Below are 12,525 nucleotides of genomic sequence, written 5' to 3' on the forward strand. Positions count from 1 at the left end.
TTAAACATCTCAATTTCAGACTTATAAAATGTTAAATTTCAAAAGCTATTGCCAATGAGAATGAAATATTGGCTTCTCTTTCTGGGAAGAGTTTAGAGCTTGTTATGATGCAGGGATATTTCAGAAATCATGTTCAAGTTTCAGAAATACTTTGTAATAATTCCCAAGGCTAATTATAATATTCAATTCATTATCAGTTCTGAGTTCCAGAGTACTAAAGAAGTAGAAAGATTTCTTGATTTCTTGATACCAATATAAATGTCTAGCAAACCTAGGATGCATTGTATTAAAAATATAACTTTTCTGTTAAATTCTACCTTCAGTGGCAGAAGAAATATGGCTCTGAGTAAAATTGAAAAACAGTTAAATAAATTTCAAAAAAATGCCTACTGATCAAGTTTATATTTGTGATTAAAGAAAATCAAGGACTGGAGAAGTGATCAATACATGTGAAGACCTTGAAGCTATTTACTAAGCAGATGGAGGGAGACCAAGGAGGGTATTTGCTGGGCTCTGTACAAATCTTTGCTGCACTTTGGTAAATGGGGAGGTCACTGTTAGTAAACCACACTAACAACCCACCCAAGACACCAGACAGAGAAGGAAACACTGTCTGTATAGCAAATTTCCCCCTTATTCATTCTCAAATTATTTAATCTAAGTCCTTGAACTTCATGTAAACCATTTTGTGCATATTTAAATTGGGAAATTATTGCTAGTAGTGGTAGGATAATATACAACCTTTATATGAAGCTGACAGTATTCCAGGAATTGTTCCAACTCTTTACTACATTTGATTTTTCCTGAGAGCCTGTGAGCCTACATGCTCATTTTACTTTCTCCTTTTAAAAGTTAAAAAGATCAGGTTTTCAGGGTATCTGCTTAAACACTACACAACTAAGTTGAGTGAGAATCCTTGTCTTAGCTCAAAAGTTGAACCCACAGACTGTAACTCTGCCTCTTGTCTTTTGGGGACATAGTCTTTCCTCCACAGCAGACAATTTGGGTGGTGGGTCAGCCATTATCAGTTTCATTAGGAAAGTGTAAATATGATTCAGACATTTATTTACAGTGTTTTCTAACCCCCAGAAAACATCCCTATTCAAAGTAAAATGAGTAGCAACTTACTTTCTAAAATTTTAGCGTCAGAAAAATAAGTATATTTAATAATATAGGAAGAATATATATTACTTTCTCTACAAATAATTGAAAAACAAAGAGCCACTCTCTAACATATTGCAGTAAATGCATGCTACATAAAGAGATTCAAAAAGATAAAGCACCTTTGCTTTTCTCCCTAAAAATAGCTAGCTAAAAGTAGGAAAAAAAATATCTTTAGCAACTAATATCCTAACAACTAATAGGATGTATCAGAAACAACAAGTCAAGAACAATCTTTACCTTTAGCTTTTGCAGTTCTATCTGCTTGTCTGGTGGAACTCAGCATTAAGTGATGTTGATAGTTTCATCCAGATGAGATAATGTAGTATTTTAGGATAGGTGTACAAAGAGAAGTAGAGGAGTGACATCACCCCTGGTTATGCTATGCCCATTTAGTAAGTGGTTGAAGGTTATCTGTTGATAAATACCTCTGAGACTATAAAAAGGAATACCATTAATAAATCAAAAGAAGCTAATAGATCTCCCTGTTGCAATTTTCTGAGTCTTTTTCCTCATGTATTTTTATAATCATCTTTAAAATTTTTTCAGTCTTAATATATATTAAAATTTTAACCAGTATTAACAATAATCATAAATTTCAACATCACCAATAAATTATTAGATATGGAAGTATACAAGTTAGTTTCTAAGTAAACTTTTCATTACAATGTATTTTCATATATGTGTAAATTACATTTTTCCTCATTTAAATTTAAGCAAAACTTGTGAAAAAAATGTTTTTAATTTTTCACAGATTCAGATTTTAAAAATTTGTTTATTTTTGACTGAAGGATAATTGCTTTACAATATTGTGGTGGTTTTTGCTAAATATCAACATGAATCAGCCACTGGTACACATATGTTCCCTCCTTCTTAAATCTCCCTCCCATTTCCCAGTCCATTCCACCCCTCTAGATAGTCACAGAGCCCTGACTTGAGTTCCCTGAGTCATCTAGCAAATTCTCACTGACTATCTATTTTACTAGGGTAGTGTATATGTGTCCATGCTACTCTTTCCATTCATCCCACTCTCTCCTTCCCACCCCAACCCCCACCCCCAGGTCCATAAGTCTGTTCTCTATGTCTGCAACTCCATTGCTGCCCTGTAAATAGGTTCATCAGTACCCTCCTTCCAGATTTCATATATATGTGCTAATACATGATATTTGTCTTTCTCTTTCTGACTTACTTCACTCTGTATAATAGGCTCTAGGTTCATCTACCTTATTAGCACTGCCTCAAATGCATTCTTTTTATGGCTGAATAATATTCCATTGTGTATATGTACCACAGCTTCCTTATCCAATCATCTGTCAATGGGCATCTAGGTTACTTACATGTCCTGTGTGTGTTAATTGCTCAGTTATGTCCACCTCTTTGTGACCCCATGGACTGTGGCCCACCAGGCTTTTCTGTCCATGGGATTATTCAGGCAAGAATACTGGAGTGAGTTACCATTAGCTTCTCCAGGCGATCTTCCCAACCCAGGGATCAAACCCCAGTATCCTGCATTGAGGGCAGATGATTTAACCTTAAGGCAAATTGCAAGTGGTCAAACAGGAGAAGGCAAGAGTGAACATCGACATTCTAGGAATCAGCGAAATAAGATGGACTGGAATTGGTGAATTTAACTCAGATGACCATTATATCTACTACGGTGGGCAGGAATCCCTTAGAAGAAATGGAGTAGCCATGATAGTCAACAGAAGAGTCCAAAATGCAGTACTTTGATGCAATCTTAAGAATGACAGAATGATGTTTGTTCATTTCCGAGGCAAACCATTCAATATCACAGTAATGCAAGTCTATGCCCTGACCAGTAATGCTAAAAAAGCTGAAGTTGAATGGTTCTATGAAGACCTACAAGACCTTCTAGAACTAACACCCAAAAAAAGATGACCTTTTCATTACAGGGGACTGGAATGCAAAGGTAGGAAGTCAAGAAACACCTGGAGTAACAGGCAAATTTGGCCTTGGAGTACAGGATGAAGCAGGGCAAAGGCTAATAGATTTTGCTAAGAGAATGCACTGGTCATAGCAAACACCGTCTTCCAACAACACAAGAGAAGACTCTACACATGGATATCACCAGATGGTCAACACCGAAATCAGATTGATTATATTCTTTGCAGCCAAAGATGAAGAAGCTCTATACAGTCAGCAAAAACCAGACCAGGAGCTGACTGTGGCTCAGATCATGAACTCTTTATTGCCAAGTTCAGACTGAAATTGAAGAAAGTGAGGAAAACCACTAGATCATTCAAGTATAACCTAAATCAAATCTCTTATGATAATACAGTGGAAAAGACAAGCAGATTCAAGGGACTAGATCTGATAGACAGAGTGCCTGATGAACTATAGACAGAGGTTTGTGACATTGTACAGGAGACAGGAATCAAGACCATCCCCAAGAAAAAGGAATGCATAAAAAGCAAAATGGCTGGCTGAGGAGGCCTTATAAATAGCTGTGAAAAGAAGAGAAGTGAAAAGCAAAGGAGAAAAGGAAAGATATACCCATTTGAAAACAGTGATCCAAAGAATAGCAAGGAGAGATAAGAAAGCCTTCCTCAGTGATCAATGCGAAGAAAGAGAGGAAAACGATAGAATGGGAAAGACTAGAGATCTCTTCAAGAAAATTAGAGATACCAAGGGAACATTTCATGCAAAGATGGGCTCAATAAAGGAAAGAAATGGTAGGGACCTAAAGGAGCAGAAGATATTAAGAAGAGGTGGCTAGAATACACAGAAGAACTATACAAAAAAGATCTTCATGACCCAGATAATCACGATGGTGTGATCACTTACTGAGAGCCAGACATCCAGGAATGTGAAGCCTTAGGAAGCATCACTATGAACAAAACTAGTGGAGGTGATGGAATCCCACTTGAACTATTTCAAATCCTGGGAGATGATAATGTGAAATGGCTGCACTCAATATGTCAGCAAGTTTGGAAAACTCAGCAGTGGCCACAGGGCTGGAAATCTCAGTTTTCATTCCAATCCCTAAGAAAGGCAATGCCAAAGAATGCTCAAACTACTGCACAATTGCACTCATCTCACACACTAGTAAAGTAATGCTCAAAATTCTCCAAGACAGGCTTCAGCAATACATGAACCATGAAGTTCCAGATGTTGAAGCTGGTTTTAGAAAAGGCAGAGGAATCAGATATTAAATTGCCAACATCCACTGGATCATAGAAAAAGTTGGAGAGTTCCTGAAAAACATCTTTTTATGCTTTTCGACTATGCCAAATCTTTGACTATGTGGATCACAATAAACTGTGGAAAATTCTGAAAGAGATGGGAACTACAGACCACCTGACCTGCCTCTTGAGAAAACTGTGTGCAGGTCAGGAAGCAATAGTTAGAACTGGACATGGAACAACAGACTGGTTCCAAATAGGAAATGGAGTATGTCAAGGCTGTATATTTTCACCCTGCTTATTTAACTTATATGCAGAGTACATCATGAGAAAGGCTGGGCTGGAGGAAGCACAAGCTGGTATCAAGATTGCTGGAAGAAATATCAATAACCTCAGATATGCAGATGACACCACCCTTATGGTGGAAGGTGAAGAAGTACTAAAGAGCCTCTTGATGAATGTGAAAGAGAGCGAAAAAGTTGGCTTAAAGCTCAACATTCAGAAAACTAAGATCATGGCATCCCGACCCATCACTTAATGGCAAATAGATGGGGAAACAGTGGAAACAGTGGCTGACTTTATTTTTCTTGGCTCCAAAATCACTGTAGATGGTGATTGCAGCCATAAAATTAGAAGACACTTGCTCCTTGGAAGGAACGTTATGACCAACCTAGACAGCATACTAAAAAGCAGAGACATTACTTTGTCAATCAGGTCCATCTAGTCAAGGCTATGGTTTTTCCAGTGGTCATGTATGGATTTGAGAGTTGGACTATAAAGAAAGCTGAACACTGAAGAATTGGTGCTTTTGAACTGTGATGCTGGAGAAGGCTCTTGAGAGTCCCTTGGACTGCAAGGAGATCCAGCAAGTCCATCCAAAAGAAGATCAGTCAGGGGTGTTCATTGGAAGGACTCATGCTGAAACTGAAATTTTAATACTTTGCCTTCCTGATGTGAAGAGTGGGCTCATTTGAAAAGACCCTGATGCTGGGAAAGATTGAGGGCAGGAGGAGAAGGGGATGACAGAGGACGAGATGGCTGGATGGCATCACCGACTCACTGTACATGCGTTTGGGTGGACTCCAGAAGTTGGTGATGGACAGGGAGGCCTGGCGTGCTGTGGTTCATGGGGTCACAAAGAGTCGGACACGACTGAGCAACTGAACTGAACTGAACTGAATGCTTCCTAAGGCCTGCTTATAGCTCTTTTTTCTTCAAAAATACTTTCATCTTAATTCTCCTCTTTTTTAGATTCCCATAATAAAGATCTTAGCTCTTTTAAGACTATCCTATAAATCACATGGGTTTTCTTCATTTCTTTGCATTCTTTGTGTTTTTTTTCCCTCTTGCCACATGATTACAGATGACCACTTATTGACTCTGTGGGTTCTTTCTTCTTAATCAAGTCTCAAATCAAGTGGTTTGAAATACCTTGTTGCATTTTTTTTCTTTTAGTTTAGTAGTTGTATTCTTTAGTCCTAGAACTTCAGTACCTAATATTTTCTATTTGTCAATTCTTCATTTTGTCTTTGATTATTGATGTCGTTAAATTATTAATTTATCATGCTTTATAGCTTGCTGAGCTTCTTTAGAACAATTATCTTGATTTATTTTTAGGCATATTTTGAAGTGTTACTAGAAGTTTATTGAATTCTTTAGTGGAGCCATGTTTCCCTGATTCTTCATAATATTTTCATCTTATGTTGCTGTCTCAAAATTTGAAGAAAATCTAACAATTCCCATTTTTCATACTTTCTTGGATAAAGGAGGTGGTGATAAAGGGGCTGGTGACTAAGGAACACCCTGAAACACTCTGTGAAATAGGCTCTATTGCTATGAGACTCAAAGTGGGGGGGGCATGATGTTATTTGGGGTGCTCTGTCTTTGTGGCAAGAGCTGCAGGTGTTTGCAATGACTGAGCTAGCTTTTGGGGTCCTCAGTGGTATCTCCAGGTCCTAAGGCAAGGAAACTGGGCAGGGAGAGATGGAGTTCCAGACAGGGGATGTACATGTACTCAGTTCAGTTCAGTCACTCAGTTGTGTCCGACTCTTTGCAAACCCATGCAGCACACCAGGTTTTCCCGTCCATTACCAACTCGCAGAGTTTACTCAAACTCATGTCCATCGAGTCGGTAATGCCATCCAACCATCTCATCCTCTGTTGTCTCCTTCTCCTCCCACCTTCAATCTTTCCCAGCATCAGGGTGTTTTCAAATGAGTCAGTTCTTCACATCAGGTGGCCAAAGAATTGGAGTTTCAGCTTCAGCATCAGTCCTTCCAATCAATATCCAGGACTGATCTCCTTTAGGATTGACTGGTTGGATCTCCTTGCAGTCCAAGGGACTCTCAAGAGTCTTCTCCAACAGCACAGTTCAAAAGCATCAATTCTTCAGTGTTCAGCTTTCTTTATAGTCCAACTCTCACATCCACACATGACTATGAAGAAGGAATTCATAGGGCTTGGACTCCATCTCAGGCCTGTCCCTGCTGATCATACTTGGCCGCCTCTCCAATGGACTCTGAACTCTCTGCTTAGTGCCTGTGGGAACAACAGTGGAAGGATAAGACCCCCTCCGGACAGGGAAACCTTGAAGATCATATCCAGGTTACTCATCGCCTAAGAGAAAACATACTCTAATCACCCCTGCCTCTGGACACTATCTATCGGAATGTAACCACAGGCTTATCGGTTATTAACTGGTTGGAATGTAACCGTGGGCTTTTTGATTATTAACTGTTTGAACACATAATACATGACTGATGGGGTTATTGTGATTGTATTTACCCTTCCTTTGTAAGTCTCAAGGAATTTGGGGTGGTGGGTTCCAACACGTACACATGGGGTATAAAAGGTTTTCACAAATGCTGGTCAGGGTCCTTGCCTAAGAGGAGACTCTGCCTTGGACCCGCTGGTGTAATAAGCTGCACTCCACTATCTGCATTGTCCTTCTGAGTGAGTTTGTTTCCCGGAAAACGTGGCTATATAAACAACTACTGGAAAAACACACGTACTCGGATACTAGGAATGGCAGCATGCACGTGTGCAGCATCAGGGACTATTTGTGGACGTGCGTGGCAGTGAGGACTTGGACCAGTGACAGGTGCTGTGTACAACTCTGGGTGAATGTCCTTTGGCAGGGACAGGTTTATAGGTATGTATGGTTGCTGAGAAAACTGTCTGTGGGTCAAGAAGCAATAGTTAGAAGTGGACATGGAACAACTGACTGGTTCAAAATTGGGAAAGTAGTAATAAAGACTATATATGGTCACCCTGCTAATTTGACTTATATGCACATTGGTGATGGCAGTTTGGTTGCTAGGTCATGTCTGACTCTTATAAACCCATGGACTGTAGCCCACCAGGCTCCTCGGTCCATGGGGTTTTCCTGGAAAGAATACTAGAGTGGGTTGCCATTTCCTTCTCCCAGGGGATCTTCCCATCCCATGAATCAAACCCAGGTCTCCTGCATTGTGGACAGATTTTTTACTGCTTGATCCACCAGAGAAGCATTACATCATGCGAAATGCTAGGTTGGATGAATTGCAAGCTGGAATCAAGTTTGCTGGGAGAAATATCAACAACCTCAGATACGCAGATGATACCACTCTGATAGCAGAAATTGAAGAGGAACTTGAGAGTTCCTTGATAAGGGTGAAAGAAGAGAATGAAAAAGTTGGCTTAAAACTCAACTTTAAAAAAACTACCGTCATGGCAACCAGTCCCATTGTTTCATAAATGGGAAATAAATGGGTAAAAAGTGGAAACGGTGATGGATTCTATTTTCTTGGGCTCAAAAATCACTGTGGATGATGACTGCAGTCATAAAATTAAAAGACATTTTCTCCACTGAAGGAAAGTTATGTCCAACTTAGCATATTAAAAAGGAGACATATCATTTTACCAACAAAAGTCTGTATAGTCAAAGCTATGTTTGTTTGTTTTTTTTCTTTTTCCATTAATCATGTATGGATGTGAGAGCTGGATCAAAAAGAAGGCTGAGCGTTGAAGAATTGATGCTTTCAAATTGTGGTACTGGAGAAGACTGTTGAGAGTCCCTTGGACTACAGGGAGGTCAGACCAGTGAATTCGAAGAAAAATAACCCTGAATATTCATTGGAAGAACTGTTGCTGAAGCTGAAGTTCTGTTACTTTGGTCACCTGATGTGAAGAGTTGATTCATTGGAAAAGACTCTAATGCTGGGAAAGATTGAAGGCAAAGGAGATGGGTGGCACAGGATGAGGTGGGTTATATAACACCACCGACTCAATAGACATGAATTTGAGCAAACTCCAGAAGATCATGGAGGACAGAGAAGCCTGGCATGCTGCAGTCCATGGGCTCACAAAGAATCAGACACGACTTAGCAACTGAACAACAAAATATGGTTGCATAGGCTAGCTAAGGGCATGTGAGCAGCAAAGGGACCAAATGAGGGGGGCAGTGCTGGGCCTGCTGGCATGTACATAGCTATCTGATTACATTTTGCTTAATAACTTATCCTTCAATTTATCTCTCTCCTATCACATTTCACTGTGGGCAGTAAAGAGAAACCTGGTCATGCCATCAATACTGCTTAGAAATCTCCTCAGTTAAATATTCATCTTTTTCACTACAGAAACTACTCTCCACAAAACACTGCTTAAAATCACATCACCTGCAAATAGAGATCATTTATTTATTTCCTTTTCAATTTGAATTTATTTAATTTTCTTTCCTTTCTTAGATTCTCTGACTAGGACTTCCAGTGATAAGTTGAGTGAAAGTGGTAAAAGCTGACAATCTTGTGTTGTCTCTTATCTCAGAGAAAATGCTTTCAGCTTTACACCATTAAGTATGATATTAGTTGTGTGCTTGTTGTAAATGGTTTTTATTGTGTTGAGGGGCATTCCTTCTACACCTAATTTGTTGAGAATTTTTATCATGAAAATATGTTATTTTTTTGCCATTTTTCATATTATTTGAATTGCTCACATAATTTTTCTCTTTCATTCTTAGTCTAGTGCATCACATTTATTGATTTGTGTATGCTGATTCATCCATACATCTGACAGATAAATCCCAGTTGATCATGCTATATAATCTCTCTAATATGCTCTTTAACTTGATTTGCTAATATCTTTAGAGCATTTTTGAATCTATGTTCCTCAGAGACATTGGACTATAATTTCCTTTTCTCGTCTTTATATGGTTTTTGGGATAAGGTAATGCTGGACACAAAATAATTTGAATGTGTTTTTTCCTGTTCAATTTTTGGGAAGAAATTGTGGAGAAATGCCTTCAATTTTTTTAATGTTTGCTAGAATTTACCTGTGAAGACATCTGATCCAGGTCTTTCCTTGCTGTGATGCTTAGGATTAGTACTTCAGTCTCCTAGATTATTATTTATTTGTTCATGTTTTCTATTTCTTCATGATCTGATCTTTGTAGGTTTCTAGGAATGTATCTATTACTTCTAGAGTCTCCAAATTGTTGGTGTCTTACTGTTGTTCATTTGATCTCTTAAGATCCTTTATATTTCTGTGGTATAATTCATAATATGTCAGGGGACGTTTGACTTTAAGGAATCCAATATGTTGCACTTTTTCCTTTGTGTGCCATTTCTCAAGGATTCCCTGTTCCTTATCAGTTCCTATTCTGGGAACGAGTAGAGCTGCATGCAGTTCTCAGGATTGAGATCATGGGAAAGGGAATCTGCTTGGATTTCTTTCAGTAACTCCTTCAGTGACTCTTTTCAGCATCAGTGACCTTGTATATATTAGACTATCCATATTGTGGATATTGATAAAATTTCATCCTGTATAATAGCTGACTAATCATCTTACTAAAGATATATAAGCCTGCATTTCTGCTAATAAAATACCTTTGCTCCATCAGAGCTTGGGTCCCCATGTCTTTCTTTCTTTCCTTCTCTCTCTCTCTCTCTCTCCCTCCCTCCCTCCGGCTAATTCTCTGGGGGGTAAAACCCCCCGGAGCTAACTCGCCTGCCTGGGGTTCCAAGACCCCCTCGAGATGGCGCCCTGTGCCTTCGTGAGCGGTGCAAGCCCTGTTCAAGTTGGTTCTCTGCGTAAACCAGGGGATATTAGCTTTTTTCTCTCTTTCACTTTCTTATCGTCGACTCCGGACCGCCAGGTTCTGGTCCATGAAAGGACTGCAACAATAATACGTCTTCTTTTTTGTTATTTCATTTATTTATCGTTGATAATGTGGTATTGAAGTTCCATAATATTTTGTATTACCCTGTATTTCTCCCTCCAGTTTTGATGATATTTGCCTTATATATTTAAGTACTTCAATTGTAGTGTGTGTGTGTGTGTGTGTGTGTGTGTGTGTACACACACATATATATATGCACTTACTATTTTCCATATCTTAATGACTTTAGCAATTTCTTTCTTTCTTTCTTGTAATAGATGGTGACTAAAAGAATATAATATAAATATTATCACATTTCTCTCTCTTTTGGATAGCATCTTTTTCTATCTCTTCACTTTTAAACTATTTGTGTTTCTAAAACTAAAGTGAGCCTCTTATACAGAGCATATTGTTGAAAGTTATTTATTCATTTTCCATTCAGCCTCTCTATATTTTTGAATGCAGAATTTAATCCATTTATGCTTAATATTAGTTACAAACACATGATATTGCCATTTTTCTAACTGGTTTAATGTTCCTTTGTTCTATTTTTTCCCTCTCTTGCTGTCTTTATTTGTGATTTACTAACTTTCTTATAGTGATAATCTTTGATTATTTTCTCCTTATCTGGCTCTTCCCTCCCCACCCCAACCCCTGGTTAGATATTCAGTCATTTGAATTACTCCTCAAAGTTTAGCTGTTGTCCTTCACTTATTGCTTTCAAGAGCTTTCTTTCTTTGTCTTAAGTTTTCATAATTTTGTCTAAAATGTGTGATGGGAAAAGTCTCTTTTAGTTTATTCTGTTTAGGTTTTATTCAGCTGCTTGAATAAGTAGTTTATATATTTTGCCAAATATCAAAATTTTTTAGCTATTACATCCATAATTTCTTCATCTCTCCATTTTATCCTTGATCAATGAGATTTTATTCTTTTAATTTTTAGTCTATTTCTTTATGTAGATTGGGCTGCTTCTTTAAATTCGCATGTTCTTTTTCTGTGCCTTTCAATACCATGCATTGAGATTTTCATTTCATTAGTGCAATTTTGGGCTCTAACATTTTTATCTAGATCTACTTTATAACTTTTTATTATATAGTCTTTTGTTTTTAGTTGGAGAATAATTGCTTCACCATATTGCCAAGGTTTCTGCATATCAGCATGAATCAGTCATAAGCATACATATGTTCCCTCCCTCTTAAACCTCTCTTGCAGTTCCCTCCCATCCCAGTCCTCTAGGTTGTCACAGAGCACTGGCTTTGGTTTTCCTGTGTCATACAGTGAATTCCCACTGGGTGTCTACTTAACATACGGTAATATGTATGTTTCAATGCTACTCTGTCAAATCATCCTATTACTTAAGTCCAAGCTTGCTCTGCTTGCCACATGACAGGCCAATGAATCTGAGAGAGGAGGTATTGAGGCAACTAAAGTGACTTTATTTGGAAAGCAGCTGACCAAGAAGATGGCAGGCTAGCGCCTCAAAATAACCATCTTATCAGAATCTGGGTGCCAGGTCCTTTTATAGATCAGAGACCACGGGAGGTGAGAAAGCAAAGTAAAAAGACCATTAGTCTTGCAAACATCTAGAATGGCAAGCTTCAGGCAAGGGATGTGTTAATTTCTCCCTTCCTATCATGCACAGGTGGGCAGGGTTCTGAACAAAGGCACTTTAAGAGTTAGGCAGAGGGGCAGGATTATTTGAGGCAAACTGTTCTGTATGACTATAATAGCAAAAGCAATGAAAAACAAGTCAAACAAACAGTTCCATCTGGGGTCAGAATTGGCTTCCTCCCTGCTACAACTTCCCACTGTCAAAGTCCGCTCCACAATCTTGTGGAAAAACGGAGTGATGACCAATCTGTTTAGTCAGATGGATCTATCTGGAAGTGTCTGCCATATTTGCTGGTGTTTCAGACTTTGAGATTTGTCTTCTTTTTGTTTCTCTTTTGGAAAGTGTCTATTTTATACCTGTATACTTAGAAATACTGAACTTCAAATCCATGAGATAACATCTCAAGTTAAGAAATTATGTTTGGGAAGATGTAAGAGTCAGGGCTTATTAAAATTATTTCCTTGCTATTTACCTCA

Source organism: Cervus canadensis, chromosome 4 (genome assembly GCF_019320065.1).
Source record: "Cervus canadensis isolate Bull #8, Minnesota chromosome 4, ASM1932006v1, whole genome shotgun sequence".
Classification (NCBI taxonomy): domain Eukaryota; kingdom Metazoa; phylum Chordata; class Mammalia; order Artiodactyla; family Cervidae; genus Cervus; species Cervus canadensis.